Genomic DNA, 10372 nt, shown 5'->3' with positions numbered 1-10372 from the left:
CCTCCCACCCATATCACCTGCCTCACAAACCAGATGTAGTCAATACAAATGTGTGTAAACTTTTTAATGTCGGTAGATTTAATTATATGTTTATACTGATTCTTTATTTCAAAGGTAATTTATCTTAGCACATGTTCGATCTGTAATCGGCCTTGGAGTCATTATTTCGGCTGTGTTTCCCTTTCTGTCTTTCCAGCCACTGTTGTTAAATCTCAGGATCTGTAAATAAAGGGAAAGGATCAGATTTAAGGAAATCAAACAGGGTTCTGTAACAGCCTAGAGGGGTGGGATGGGGAGGGAGATGGGAGCGGGGTTCAAGAGCAAAGGGACATATGTATACCTATGGCTAATTCATGTTGATATTTGGCAGAAAATAACACAATTCTGTAAAGAAATTATCCTAAAAAAATAAATATATATTTTTTAAAAAGAATCATCTCAAGTCCAACTGCATCTCATTCATCAATCTTTACCAGGGTTTCTTAAATAGGGACTTACCTATAAATAACATGATCAGTAATAAGATAATTAATCATAATAATTGACAATTAAATATAATCAATCATAAAATAATACATGTTAATATAACAAACATTAACATAAATAATGCTAAGTAGTATCATGTTATATATTAGAGGTATGTATGCACACATGCTCAGTCACTTCAGTTGTGTCCAATTCTTTGCGACCCCATGGACTATTATAGCCCATGAGCTTCCTCTGTCCATGGATTCCCCAGGCAAGAATACTGGAGTGGGTTGCCATTTGCTTCTCAAGGGGAGCTTTCCAGACCAGGGATTGAACCTGTGACTCTTGCAACTCCTGCATTAACAGGCAGATTCTTTACCACCAGTGCCACCTGGGAAGCCCATGTTAGAGGTATATATAATACCAATTCATATGGCACATCATGTATTCACACAAAATATTTAATTCAATAATACATTTGTTGTTGTTCAGTTGCTCAGTTGTGTCCAGCTCTTTGCGACCCCATGGACTGCAAGATGCCAGCCCTCCCTATCTATCACCAACCCCCAGAGCTTGCTCAAACTCATGTCTATTGAGTCAGTGATGCCATCCAACCATCTCATCCTCTGTCCACTTCTCCTCCTGCCTTCATTCTTTCTCAGCATCAGGATCTTTCCCAATGAGTCAGCTCTTCACATCAGGTGGCCAAAGTATTGGAGCTTCAGCTTTAGCATCAGTCCTTCCAATGAATATTCAGGGTTGATTTCCTTTAGGATTGACCAGTTCGATCTCCTTGATGTGGAAAGGAACTCTCAAGAGTTTTCTCCAGCACCACAGTTCAAAAGCCTCAGTTCTTCAGTGCTCAGACTTCTTTATGGTCTGACTCTTACATCTATACATGACTACTGGAAAATCCATAGCTTTGACTAAGTGAACCTTCATTGGCAAGGTAATATCTCTGCTTTTCAATATGCTATCTAGGTTTGGCAAAGCTTTTCTTCCAAGGAGCAAGCGTGTTTTAATTTCATGGCTGCAGTCACCATCTGCAGTGATTTTGGAACCCAAGAAAACAAAATCTCTCACTGTTTCCATTGTTTCCCCTTCTATTTGCCATGTAGTGATGGGACCATATGCCATGATCTTTGTTTTTTGAATGTTGAGTTTTAAGCCAGCTTTTTCACTCTCCTCTTTCATCTTCATTAAGAGGCTTTTCAGTTCCTCTTCACTTTCTGCCATAAGGGTGGTGTCCTCTGCATATCTGAGGTTATTGGTATTTCTCCCAGCAATCTTGATTCCAGCTTGTGCTTCATCCAGCCCGGCATTCTCCTGATGTAGTTAAATGTAGTTAATTACAGCAGTAAATTGGTGGTTTTAAATAAATGTCTATGTGATTCATAATAATATGGATAATAATTAGTGTAGCACTCCCTCTCTTTGAAAAGTCAGATGGAACTTCTCTGTCTTACCTCACACACTCTCTCAGGATCCTCGGGAAGTTACTGGCTAAGGATGGGAATAATCACAGTAGAACAAACCGAAGCACAGAGGTTTTTCCTAGGCTACACACAGTGGACCAGGCTGACCTTGAACCTGAGTCTCCATCTCTGCAAGCGCAGAGCATGAAGCCAGCCCTTGCGCATGCGCAGTGCAGCTCAGCACGCCTGCCTGAGCTCCTGGGTGGTCTTGCCCACAGGCACTGGCTGGTCTCATGCCTGCCGGAGAGAACCGATCTCACCGTTCACTGTTGAGTGCCAATTGCTAGACCTTTCCAATCCTTAATGCCTTGCTTTTTATAAACCATTTAAGCATTCCATTAATCCCCTCTCCCTGCCCTGCCACACACCTATCAGACTAAATAGTTGTTGGTTTGCTTTCCCAGTTGCCGTGCCCAAACTCGGGGCCTTCACGTTTGCTTTGGACGAAGGAAGCTTGCACACGAGTTATTTTTCCCGTGGCTCGTCAAAATCTGCTGAAATAGTGCTAATCAGATGGCAAAGTGTTTTTCAACAGCAGCCTTCATGGAAAACCATAACAAATAAATAAACTACAGAAAACAGGAGTACTACTGTCAGGCTTACCTCGAATGGCAAGCAGTCGCTTCTGCTAGAACAAAATACTCATTTCAAATCATGAGCAAGTAGAAAATTTTAGAAAGGGAAAGGACTTCCTTTCTTATGACTCATGCCATTAATGAGACATTTGATGCAGGAATTTTCAGAGAGGGAGTAGAATAAAGTATATGTTTGTCATGTGCATGCACGTGCATATGTGTGTGTGTATCTGATCCCAGAGTAGCACATACATCCAACACACTTATTTAGAATGATTATTTTTGTTATTTCACAGATTGGCTTCCTTACTCAAAGAAAAAAGTCTCCATACAGAAAATGGCGGTGGTAGTGCTGGTGGTAGTTTAGTCATGTCTGACTGTTTGAACCCTATGAATTGTAGCCCGCAGGCTCCTCTGTTCATGGGATTCTCCAAGCAAGAATACTGGAGTGGGCTGCCATTCCCTTCTCCGGGGATCTTCCCAACCCAGGGACCAAACGAGTCTCCCACGTTGCAGGCAGATTCTTTACCACTGAGCCACCAGGGAAGCTCATATAGAGAAAATAAGAAAAGCAGACAACCCGAGTACATTAAACCTAGAAACAGATTCTCAGATAAATAGACACTCCAGGTTATAATGAGACATATATTCTGAGCAATATATATAGGAGTGTATTTTTAAAATGCATGTCATAATGAATGCAGATTAATTCAGATATATACACTTATTTATAATATGTACATGTAGTAAGGTTATAAAATTAGCTTCTTTCTGAGAGATTCTTTTAGTTATTTAAGACTGAAAACATGAGGGATGTCACTGTCTTTAGCAGAGCCCCCAGTGGGACGGTGTGTCTGCCCTCTTCCTATGAGTGAATGCGTAGCTGAATCAGAAGCTGTCCTTATTCCTAGAGCTCACAGATCTGGGTCTCTAGTAACTGCGAGGAGAGCCCAGACAGCCAGTGATCAGAGCCATGGACCCAAACTCCTGGCCACCTGGTTATCAGGGCCCGCAGGAGAGGCCTCCAGGGTCAGACAGGTTGATAAGGGCCCCTTTATCTTGTGCAGTATTCACAACTTTAAAAAAAAGGTTCAGATTTTGTTGAATTGACAAACCACCCCTGTTCATGAACTCACAGACCTGCTCCACTGTGAGGAGGGCAATAATCTGCTCATTACAGACAAAATCCTGAGGTTCACAGAGCAGTAGGATTTGCCTAAGAATTGGAGCCCAGAGCAGTCTGCCTCCTGCTCTAGGATGAGAACACAGGTGTGTGATGGTGGAGTGCGGACCCCGATCCTGCCGCTGACTTATGAGGTGATTCAAACACCGAACCTGGTTTCCTGCCCACAGAACGAGACCCACCCCCTTGAGTCTCTGAGGCGGGAGGCAGTCATATGTGTTAACACACGGAATATGCTCAGAATGACGCCTGGTGCCAAAGTGCTCTGAAACATTCACTGCTCTTACACACGTGAGCCTCACTCTCAGAATCAGAGCCACGTGAGTACCCGAAGGCCTGATCACACGTCCAGAGGAAACACTCAAGTCAGCGTTTTGAAATGAGAAGATACTGGTTGGATTAATTGGGCTAAAGGAAATGTAATCCATAGCTTATGTTTAAGTCACTCCATATGAAAGGCATCTTGAAGCTTTTTCAGACCTCTCCTAGCTGAGTATTTGTTTTAGCTTCTTAAAATCTTTAAAAGGCATTTACTAATGAAAACCAACAGATGCTCGTTTTATTTCCGTACACTCTTAGGAACTCAGGGATGTGTTTTAACACATTGGAGCTCTGGTGAATGGCCGAGGACCAGCACCCACGTCTTGGAAGCCCAGGGACCTGGGGCTGACGGCAGTCTGGCTCGGCCAGCTGCTGCTTCTGTGATCTGAGACCAATACTTGGCTTTCCTGAAGCTCAAGTTGTCCACAGGAACCCTCCCACCCGGAGCTTATGTTCTACTGATGGGGGATGAGGTGGGTGAAAACAGGCACACTTTAAAACAAAGTAGCTTTTATAGTATGTTAGAAGATGAACTATTACATGAAAAATCTATGAGCAGGGTAAGGTGAACCCGATGTGGAGAAGACATGATTTGGCGAAAGGTGGTCTGGATGGGACTTCCTGGGCAGGTTAGGAGGCTGTGTTCTGGACTGTTCTGCGGACCTGCCGCTGTTGGAGGAGGTGTCATGCTGGGCGAGGAGACCCCTGCACTGAACTGTGAGTGGATGGGGAGGTCACCCTTGCAGCTTGATGCTTGTTCCTTGTATGCCCGGCCCCATTGCCTAGAGTGTAGTCATGCCTTGAACCCCATCCATCTAACTCACTACCCCTCTGCTTTCAAGACTCAGGAGGACAGGCAGGTCTCCCAAGAAGCCTGCCCACCCCTTCTCAGGGGGATCGGCGTTGGAGCCCTTAACACCCACTCTCAGCATATCACAGGGTATACCACACTCTCCGCTCCCCACCCTCCCTCTTAGACCAGGCTCCAGGCCAAAGGGGTGTCTGACACCCTCGGCATTTTCTGAACCTGGACCCTGGATCAGTGTGGCAAAGAGCTGGGGTTGGGATTCCGTAAGACACTGACGAATCAACAGATAAGAGAGGAGGGGAATCAGGGGGACGGGGTGGAAGGCAGAGGAGAGAGACGGAAACTGGAAGAAGGAGCCTGTCAGTGACTTTTAAACTCACGAACTGAGGGAAAGGAGGAGAAGGGGGAAGATTCAGCTAAGAGAGGCCTAAACATGGGTGACAGAAACCCATCTTCCCAACCCAGAGCATCCCAGTCCCTGCTCACATCTCTCCAGACCCCGCCTCTGATGCTCTGATGCTCTCTGTCTCCTGCCCCAAATCTCCAGTGGCTCCCTTTCCCCTCCAGACTAAGTTAAAACTGCTCAGCCCCAAAGCAAGGCTCCCATCACTTGGCCAAGCACACCTCTGAGGACTCCCCTGGCTGAGGCCACGCTGGGTCCTGACTGATTCCACTTTCCCTGGGGGGAGCTCTGCTCACACCACCTGCCCCGCCCTGGGCTGCCCTTGGGCCGACAATGAAATCCTGTCCCTCCTCATGATGAAGTTCAAATGCCTGTTGTTTCCTGAGCCTCCGGGGGCCCGACCCCCTCCCCAGCCTCTCACCACATTTCTCTAGTCTCTCCCCAGCCCTCGTCTGACTCGTGAGCAGACTGCGTGTCTCCGATCAACCACAAGGTCCAGAGCGAGGAACACTCTCTTCTCACCTTTGTTCCTCTTCGCGGCTCAGCCTAGGATCAGCCATTCAATAAGCACTTTGTACACCAGAGAATGGACCCACATCACTCTGTGGAGGGAAACAGGACCGGGCCGGGCGGGGGGGGGGGGGGGTGCGCGGAGGGGGTAGTCATGGAGATGGCACAGAACTAAAATTCTAGGACACGGCTTAGAGCTCTTCCTTCCTCCAACGGTCTGCTAATCCATTCTAAGATGCAGTCCCTCTCATATGGAATGTAGCCTCCGGGTGAGTATTCTCTAAGAGACCTCTAGTGCTCCACAGTTCTCTAATTCACAGGCAGAAAATGCTCCAGATAATTGAAAGCTGGTCTCACAACACACTGTATCATCCCTTTTGGCAAAACGGGCTGAATCACTCTGAGTCGCAGGAAGAAAGTGAATCTGACCTCGTGGATGGACCAAGCCTAAGAGGCCAGGAGATGCCCGAGGTGTGTGACCACTGTGGGAGTGGTGGGTTGTGGTCCTCTCACTCGTGATGACCAGAGCACCTGGACACCAAACCACCCAAAGCGCAGAGAGCGGTGCTGTCCACATTCAGGGGGTTGAGAATGAAACGTAGTGTGACGCTGCGTCTCCAGGGAGTGCGCCGTTTAAGACAGACCAGCATGTGACCCTGCGGTCCCTTCACGCAGGGTGGGGGGAGGACGCTGCTCTAGGGCTGCACTCCCGCTGCATCTGAGTGCTGCCCCCAAGCCTGGACTCAGCCACCCGAGGAAGCCACGGAGGTCAAGGCCGCCGCCGGGAGCTTGGAGACCCTCAGAAGCAGGGGCTACCGCGGCGCCGTGATCAGCCCGGGGAGCGGGTGCTGGTCCCCTTTCCAGCCGCCAGCTGGGGGGACCGGTCATCCCCTCAGGACAGATGAGGGGCTGAGACAGAGGCGTGAGATGTCCTGGGAAACCCGACGAGGAAAGGACAAAGCCCAGGAGGAATCAGGCCCGTCCACCTCCAGGCAGTAACTGGCAGCGCGGGTTTCTCCCACACCCCGAAGGAAAGAGAGCTGAATCGGTGCCCGCTCTCCGTCAGCCCCGAGACAGCCCCAGATTCTGTGACGGGCGGAAACAGATTCCCCAGGGAATTAAACCAGCCATTTTGGTGAATCTTCAGGAGAACGTGCAGTTAAAATTGCCTTTTTGGAGATGACGCTTCCCTCCGTGCTCTGGAGCTGATGGGTGGAACCACCCTAGAGACAGACGAGCCTCCTTGCCCGTCGTCTCCCAGCGGCGGGTCGCAGGCTCGTGGGAAGGAGAAGCCTGTGCAGCTTTCTCTATGCTGAGACCCTTGGCTTACAAAACAAGCAAAAGTTGATCGCATCACCACATTAAAGGAATAGCTGTTAGCCGACTCTTATTTTCCCAGGATGGAGATCAGTTGAAACTCTTAAAAATAAACATTCCAAGGTTTCGAGATACTATCTAAAGACTTGCAATCCTGAGGAAGTTCAGGAGAACTGTAATTACAGTGAATGTCCCATTCACAGAATCTTAAAGTTGGCAGTTAAATGACAAAAGCACAGGAATTCAGATATGATTAAAATCTTGATGGCTGTCAGAGCAGGAGGGAACATATGAATAAGGATAAAAACATAATTGTATCCGCTCTGTTTAACTCCTATTCACTCTTGCAGTTGCTTCTCTTTCTCCATCTTTCTCTTTTGCATTCTGCTTCCAAATTTTATGATGCACATTAATTTTTTTTTTAAGATTTCAAGGTAATGTTTTATTTAACAAAGGAGTTGCACATTAATTTTTATCAAATATTAGCAAGATTGCAGAGGTTAGCATAACCAACAAAGGAGGCAGCTTCCCTTCCTGTCCATTAAGTCATGCGAAATGTCCATTAGCTTTAGGTTTTTTGAGGATTATATTGCAAAGTTATAATTCTCATGTGTACCCTAGTTTTTTAATTCATTCATTTTGATTCTGATACTATGTACTTGCACAATTGCTATCATTAAGTCTAATTATATAATTAGCATAACATGTGCGATCATGTAATTAGAATGTGCAATTATAATGTGCAATTACATAATTACAATGTGTAGTGGCATCAGGGTGTAAATATCCTTCTGAAATGTCAGGAGGAAATATCTCTGGTTTGCTCAAGATGTAGTTTTCAAAGTTCAGTTGCTCATGTTTTGTTTTCCAGGATGGAAATTCAAACATTATTTGGATCAAGCACTTTAATTATGCTTAAGGTGAAAGCTCTATTTTCCCTTCCTTTGATATCTTTTCTAACTGAAGTTCAAGGTAAGAAACTTTGCAGTGTATCAAAATTATTTATTTAACTGATGATCCCATGTGATTTCAGTTGAGAAAATAAAATGATTAGGAATCCTAGAAAAATGAACCAATCTCTAAAATGTAAACACTTAGGTCTAGCAAATTTCTATCTAAAAATGTAATGTTTCTTTTAATCACCAGTCTTGTAACAACAGCTGCATTCCGAGCGTGGTCTGGATGCCTCACAGTTTTCTCAAAGCCCTTAATATATGGTCTAACATTATTATTTTCTCCCAAACCTGCTCTTCCCCAGTTCATAGACTTCTGTGTGCATTAGAATCACCTAGAGGACTTGTTAAAATAAATAGCCAAGTTGCCTCCAAAGAATGTCTGATTAGATAGCCCTGGAGTGGACCAGAGAACTGGCCTGTCCAGCAGGCGCCCACTGGTCTGAGGACCACATGGAGAACCCTTGCCCCCTCCATCACCAAGCTTCCCAAGTGAGAAGCTTCGCAGTCATGCTTGACTCATCTTTGTGTCTCACCCCCCTACCTCCACATGCTCCCTTGGTCACCAAGTCCTACGGATTCTAACCCAGGAAAGTCCTTCCTGCTCACCTCTCTCCCCTCCTCTCCATGCCCACTGACCTGACTTAATTCAGCCCTCGTGTGCTTTTACCTAGAGGTCTCCATCCTCTCATTCCTTCCCCCACTAAACCTACACTGACACCAATGTCATCACACTTCATCACCCCTCCCCTTAAGAATGTGTGCTTGTCCCTCATGGCCCAAAAGACAGTTTTACCTCCTTAGCCTGGTCTGAGAGACTCTTCTGTCTTGGACACCAACTTCCTTACCAGATCCATTTCCACCACCCCACTGTGTTCTAGGCGTCTTACAGCAGAGCATCCCCCTACCTACATCATTTCTCTGTTCTTTGCTAGTGCTGCTTCCTTTGTGTTGGTTGAAGATCTAGGTATTAAGTGTTAGTTGCTTGGTCATGTCTGACTCTTTGTGCCCCATGGACTGTAGCCCACCAGGCTCCTCTGTCCATAGAATACTCCAGGCACGAATGCTGGAGTGGGTGGCCATTCATCCTAAAGGAGATCAGTTCTGGGTATTCATTGGAAGGACTGATGCTGAAGCTGAAACTCCAGTACCTTTGGCCACCTCATGCGAAGAGTTGTCTCATTGGAAAAGACCCTGATGCTGGGAGGGATTGGGGGCAGGAGGAGAAGGGGGCGACAGAGGATGAGATGGCTGGATGGCATCACCGACTCGACGGGCATGAGTTTGAGTAAACTCTGGGAGTTTGTGATGGACAGGGAGACCTGGCGTGCTGCGATTCATGGGGTCGCAAAGAGTCAGACATGACTGAACGACTGAACTGAACTGAACTGAGCCGTTCCCTTCTTCAGAAGATCTTCCCAACCCAGGGAGCAAACTCGAGTCTCCTAAACTGCAGGCAAATTCTTTATGGTCTGAGCCACCTGGGAAGCCAGAAGACCTAGGTGGACCTGACCTATGACTAGAAACTAAGAGACTAGCAGACCAGCATCACTTCAGGGACATAGAAACCTTGATTCCAGACAAGTCCTTTGCTGACTCAAGGGACAGAAACAAAATGAATAAAAATGTGCAGGGGGTTGATCAAGGGAAAGGTAAGAAAGGAGGACAATTCTTTTCACCACTGTCAGGAGCTTGACCCAATACCCCACTGGGACCTCACAAGCCTCTGTTTTCTTTTTTTTTTTTTTTTTTTTTAAAAATATGGAACGCTTCACGAATTTGCGTGTCATCCTTGCGCAGGGGCCATGCTAATCTTCTCTGTATCGTTCCAATTTCAGTATATGTGCTGCCGAAGCGAGCACAGCCTCTGTTTTCTAAGTTTCATTTGCTACATGAGAAAACAGAAAGCTGTAGAAAGTGATGCAACTTGTTTTATGGTCAGATCTTTAGTAACTGGCACAATCAAGTTTGAAATTCCTCTTCTAACAGCAAATATGCTCTCTGCCTCCGTGACTAGTGATTTCCACTGTGAGTGAATTCATAGTTTGAAAAAATACACTGAAATCGTGCCAAGGGGCCAACTGGTGTGGAACAGAGAACCTCTGGGGACTGTAACAGGGTTCTGTCTCAGGCCCAGTCCTCATTCAAGTTGTGAGTAAACCCCACGAAGACACAGAGCCTGTGGTTCTCAAAGCTAGGAGAGTCTGCTAAAAAAATCATGGGATTTCCAAACACAATATCAAGCTGGAACAAGGACAAATGTCACAGCACATCAAGTTCCAACCTCACCAGACAACGCGAGGGATTAGAAGAAACTTGGTGCTGACAGCATTGGATTTGTGAAGGGTCTAGGGATTTC

General features: G+C 46.3%; 1 non-coding gene across 1 annotated transcript; it reads right to left on the bottom strand.

Moving 5' to 3' along the window:
• Positions 1–9768: 9768 nt before the first annotated feature.
• LOC133065776 (U6 spliceosomal RNA) lies at positions 9769–9875 on the bottom strand. Its single transcript, XR_009695023.1, has one exon. It is a non-coding gene; the product is annotated as a U6 spliceosomal RNA (small nuclear RNA).
• Positions 9876–10372: the final 497 nt, after the last annotated feature.

The sequence above is a fragment of the Dama dama genome, chromosome 11 (assembly GCF_033118175.1).
Source record: "Dama dama isolate Ldn47 chromosome 11, ASM3311817v1, whole genome shotgun sequence".
NCBI classification, from domain to species: domain Eukaryota; kingdom Metazoa; phylum Chordata; class Mammalia; order Artiodactyla; family Cervidae; genus Dama; species Dama dama.
This window is presented reverse-complemented; position numbering and strand designations above follow the sequence as displayed.